Consider the following 6,000-nt stretch of genomic DNA (forward strand, 5'->3'; position numbering starts at 1 on the left):
GATGTTCAGCACTGCTTGCCAGTTGACCATGCTCTTTGGTGCTCTCCTTCTTCTTGGTTGCTGTTTGCTGCTTGGCCTGGACAGTGCTCCTCATCCCTGCTTTTACCTACATCCACACTGTGAGGTCTTTCGTGGACTCTAGTGACTGTCGATGTCACTCCATACTAGACGTGACCTAAAAACAAGTCGCTCTAAGTGAGGGTAATTATGCTTCTTTCTCAAAACACACGAAGTGCTTCCCCAGTTTAGGACACGCAGTAAATACTCATTGAACATCAGCTGTGTGTGGAAGGCATCTCCTCATCTTCAAGGAGGAATTCGAGTGTCATGGTCTCCATGAAGCTTTCCCACCCCCTGCTCAGCTCGATGTGACCTTTCATATAGGCTGTAATCTCAGCCCATTATTAAAGGACCTGGCACGTAGTCGGCATCCAAAGACTGTTGTTGATTAAAATATTTAGGACCAACTGCTCTTTCATTGGGGATGAGGTATATAAGGAAAGGAGAGAGAGAGGAAAGATGGAGTTAAATTATAGGACACAAGCAAGGGAGATATTTAAACATTTCATGATATTCAGTAGGTTGGCTGGCTGGGAGCTGATGGGTAGAAAATAGGTGATGTGATCTGACCCAATGGAAATTGGGCAGGTTAATGAAGTTCTATTTGGGGAGACTGGCCTTCTCGAGAATTCACCAAGCTGTCTCTATCATCAGCTGCAGCATTATTTTAGCTCTGCCTATAAAGGGCTGTTAATGCCTGACTCTAACTACCGCTGAACCCAGGATCCTCCCAGATGCTATCCTCTGCAAACAGCAAAAGTATTTTCTTAGGCTGAATCGCTGAATTTGTCTCACTCTGCTGTGGTGAATTTGCAATTACTTTTCTTGGCCCAGAGAACATCCTGGTAAGATACAATTTTGACAAAATTCCAAAGCACCGTTATTACGTGCAGAAGAACTCTTTATTTTGGAAATTGTTCACCTGTGATGTGAATCTTTCAAATCTTCGTTTATGTGAAGCTCATGGTATGTGTTGGGTATTTTTCTCCTTCATGAAGGAGACGGCTCAGCCACGTACTGAAGGTGTTTGATTTAAATGTCAGTATTAAGAAGCTGAATTGGTTCAGGAAACCCTGAGACCTCAACGCAGTTGTTCTGCTCTGAACGCCAAGGGGAAAGCAAGGGAACGGAACCTAGTTCCAGGATCCTGGGAAGGTGTCCACTTGGATGACGGACTGGAGGTAGTGACACATTTTAAAACCGTGTTTAAATAAAGATTATTTTTAAGGAACTGTAGTGTAATCACACCAATTATAATCACTCACAGCCTCAGGGTAGGTGACCAACTCATGTGCACTATCAGTGAGCTAGATAGGTAAGGGGCAGTTTTGTTCCTGTTCACTGAGAAACGGTTCTGGAGCTTTACTCAAGTAACCTGGATGGGCCTGGTTCAACCAGCGGGACAGCCTTAAGAGCAGAACTGAGTCTTTCCAGAAGAAGAAATTCTGCCTGTAGCCTTCTTCAGCTCATGCCTGAGGGTGCCGCCTGCCTCTCCTCTGGCCCCATCTGTGGATGTTCCTGGCTGTTCCCCATAATTTCATGAGGTGATTTCTTGCAGTAAATCTCTTAGTATATATTTCCCACTGGTTCTGTTTCTCTGGTTGAATCCTGGCTGATACTGTGACCCAGAAGTCACTTCTTCTCAAGCTATGAAAGCAATACCTTACATTTATATCGAGCTTTACAGTTTTCAAGTGCACTCACATAAATGATCTTTAGTAAATCCTGGGGCTGTAAGTAGGTGAGTGACTCATCACCCTTGCCGTCACCGCCAGTATCATCAACTTCATTGTCAGACATCACTGTCATTACCACCGCTGCTGCTGTCTTATAGCTGAGAAAAAGGGTTAAGCAGCCAAAAGGCAGAGCTGGAGCCACGAGCTGGTTCTTCTAACCCCAAATATTATGTGTAACATCAGCAACCCTCTGTGCAAAACTTCAAATACCTTATCCTCTGGCTTTCTGGAGATCTTCTGATTGTCATTTCCTCTGTTGCAGCTTACAGTCCTTGCTCACCTTTCCAGCCACCGCACCTGTGGAAAACTCTGGACCTTGTCAGCGTCAGTAACCGCATCGTTTCTAAAATCTGTGTTTTAAATCTCTTTAAAAATGTCCCTTTAAAAACCAATAAAACAAAAACAAAAAGCCTCCAGGCATGACCTCTTCCTGTGGGCTTTTCTCTGCAACACTTCTGGTCATTTTGAAGCCCTAATTTAAGTGGTAAATAGTTTGTGGTCTTGGTTAAGCGTATCCTAACTATGGTTCTTTATAAAGCAATTTTTTTTATTTAGTAAAACCCAAATTCATTTTTACTCAGTGAATGTCAGTCTCACAACCAAGAGTCCAATGTGGATATTTCCTGTCTGTAACATAATGCTTGATACCTTGAATGATTGAAATGAGGCCACATAAAGCATTTCCACGTGATCGTATATACATGCGCACATGTGTTTGTGTGCAAACTATATGTCGTAACGTGTTAAGCAGCAAACATGTTTGAATGTAACTCCTTGGAAAAATTTATCAAACACAGAAGAATAATCTGAGCCTCAATCTCTTGATATTTCTTTTAAGGATGATGAGGAAAATAACCAGCTAACACAGGCGAGTTGCAGAATATTGACAAGCCAACACGGTCCATATTCATTTGTTGAATAAATGCATCGGACTGTCTGAACAGCCTCATCTCCGGGCAGTTATAAATCAGGGAAGGATGCGCTGCAGTATCATGATGGAAGATTTTTAGTTTCCTGTAGAGGAGCGACACCATCAAGATGGCAACATAGGTCATTCCTGACCTTTGTCCCTTCCATGAGAAGCCTCCGTAGCCATCATCCATAGGCGAGACACCATTGTGAAAATCCCAGAACCCCCGGATCTCAGAGACTGGGAATGGGAATGACTGCATTCGGAGGACAAGAGGAGCGTCTGCACTCTGACTGCATTGCCCGTCCCCCAGGACAGCACAGCCACATACCAAGAGGGCCTCCCCAGGCCTATAGCTTTTGTGGGAACGAGACCCCCAGTGGACATCCAGCCACCCCAGCATTGTGGGACACTTCTGGAGAGGCCCACTTGGATCTCGCCTCATGGGGATCCCCGGGAGATTCTGCAGGATCACTGGGGGAATCTTGACCACCGGGGATCAGATAGTGATGGAGGAGGAGGCTGGAACTTACAGCAACCAATGCCCAGATGTTGGCAGACTGCATTCCTGCTTGCCACGGCACCTGAACAGAGATCCCATCTAGTGCCTCTGCCTATCTACAGAGCTGAGCTGGTGCCCCCGTCTGGTCAGGGAACTTGCTTGACAGTTCTGCCTGACCTGGATCCCCAGTCAATGAGCCTGACCATCTAAGGAATCCGCTCTACAGTCCTACTTGGGCAAGGAACCAGATTCTTAACCCCACCCAAATACTGAGTATAGACGCAAGTCCCAACCGACCAGGAATGCTGCACAGGGAACCTGGGTAGCCACAGAGCTCATCCCATAATCCCACTTGGGTGGAGAGCCAAGCCAGCAGCCCTGCCCAGCTGATGAACGTAGCCTCTGGCCACACATGTGAACATGGCCTATGGTACCACCTGGCCATGGAGCCCAGCCTTCAGCTCTGCCTCACAATAGAGCCTAGCCCATGGCCTTGCCTGATTGCTGAACACAGCCCGAGGCCTCCCCTGGGTGGATAGCCCAGACAGTGACCACTCAGTTACGTAGCAAAGTCTCTAGTCCCACCTAATAGCAGGCTTAGCTGGAGGCACCTCTCGACCGGGGCACCCGGACAGCAACCTTGCCCAAAAGCAGAGCGCGGATATGGGTCTGTCTGATCACAAAGCCCGGCCTGTGGCCCCCACCAACTTCAGGGCACAGTCTATCGTCCCACCTGGTTTCAGAGCACAGCTAGTTGGACGGGGTGTCCAACTGTGAAGCCCTGCCTTTAGCTCTGCCTGAATGTGGAGTCCAGCCAACAGTACCATCCAGTTGGGGAGCACACCCTGAGACCACACCTGACCTGGAGTGATGTGGAGCCCAGTCCGTAGACTTCCCAAACACATAGTCCAACTGTGGCACCACTCTGCTAGGGAACACAGCCTGTGACCTCATCTGACCAGAGGCGATTGCAGAGCCCAGCTGGTGGCCCCACCTGACTGGGGAGCCCAGCCAGCAGAACCCCCAGCTAACCTCAGAGCACAGGCAGTGGCCTCACCCAACTAGAAACCCTGACAGCAAGCCCAGCCCTCACACAGACACTACCAGCCGACCCGTCCAAGACCCCAAGCTGAGCTATGGTGAAGGACTGTCCCTGCCAAAGTGAACCTGTAAAGGCTGGACGAGGAGACTGCTCACTCAAGTGCACAGAGGCCAACACAAGGAATCAAGAATCATGACGACCACCAAACATGACACAACCAAAGGAAACTAATAAAGATCTACACACAGACCCTAAGAAATGGAGATCTGTGAACTGTCTGGCAAAGAATTCAGAATAGTCAGAATTCAGAATGTAAATGGGTGCAGCCACTATGGAAAACAATATGGGGGTTCCTCAAAAAAATTAAAAATTGAACTACCCTATGATCCAGCAGACCCACTTCTGGGTATGATCTGAAGGCAACGAAATTGGTATCTGGAAGAGAGAGCTGCACCCCTAGGTTCATTGCCCCATTATTTACAATAGTCTAGACATGGAAACAAGCTAAGTGCCCATTGTCAGACAGATAGGTAAGGACAATGTGATGTGCCATTTTTAATCACAAATAGTTTTATTGGGACATTTGTCTTTTCCTTATTGATTTGTATTTTTCAAATGGAACTAGTCAAATGTTAAAAAATAGAAACTATACAGCACATGTTTTGTTTTTATTTTTTTCATCTTGATTTTTGTGAGGTTCAGTTGCTGGTTCTGCCAGGTAATGACAGAATAAGCTTGGGACTGTCATTTAACCTCTCTGACGCTCAGTATTCCCATCAGTGGAAGGGGAACAAGAAAACCTATCTGCATCGTTTCGGGGTTTAAGTGGAATAACATACTTAAAATACTTTGGCAACCTTTTGTGATTGTGTATACTTTTGGTGCTCTCATAAAGCCCTAATGGACTTCTCAGGACAATCACTTTAAATTCGTAAAACGAAATACATAGAACTATAAAGGAAGCCAATTATATTACAGTTACCAAAAAACTTTTAAAGCAAGTTTGTGATAGAATACCATACGTATTTCTTTGTTAATGTTAAAAATGAAAATATCAAGCCGATCTATAAGTACTATAACTAGTAGTGAAACACATAAATAGTATTTTAATGTATCCACCAAATGAATACATGAAAATATCTGTCGGGGCGCCTGGGTGGCTCAGTCGGTTGAGCGTCCAACTTCAGCTCAGGTCACGATCTCACGGTTCACAAGTTCGAGCCCCGCGTCAGGCTCTGTGCTGACAGCTCAGCCTGGAACCTGTTTTGGACTCTGTGTCTCCTTCTTTCTCTGTGCTTCTCCCTTACTCACACTCTGTCTCTGTCTCAAAAATGAATAAATGTTAAAAAAATAAAATTATTTAAAAAAGAAAATATCTGTGACCTCTGTTGTTGACAAAGCCATATTGTGGGTTTGTAGCCTACATTTGGAAATGAAGAAAATGCTAGATATTAGTTAAGGAATAGTTAAAAAAAAAAGGTGAATTTTATTCCTTCCAAGTTCAGGGACCTCTGAACCTCTTATCTAGCAAAAAGCAGACACCTGATAGAGGTTAGTTCCCTTCCTTCTACTTTCTTCTTTCTGATGCCTGTCCCAGTAAGCACTGTCCTCAGGTTTTCTTCCCTTTTCACTTCCTAACAAAATGTGACTCCAGGACATCAGGCATTTGGCCCAGTGGCGTAGATAAGTTTATGTTCTTGATTCCTTCCTTCCTTCCTTCCTTCCTTCCTTCCTTCCTTCCTTCCTTCCT

This window comes from Herpailurus yagouaroundi, unplaced genomic scaffold, assembly GCF_014898765.1.
Source record: "Herpailurus yagouaroundi ecotype Mexico unplaced genomic scaffold, PumYag 159, whole genome shotgun sequence".
NCBI classification, from domain to species: Eukaryota; Metazoa; Chordata; class Mammalia; order Carnivora; family Felidae; genus Herpailurus; species Herpailurus yagouaroundi.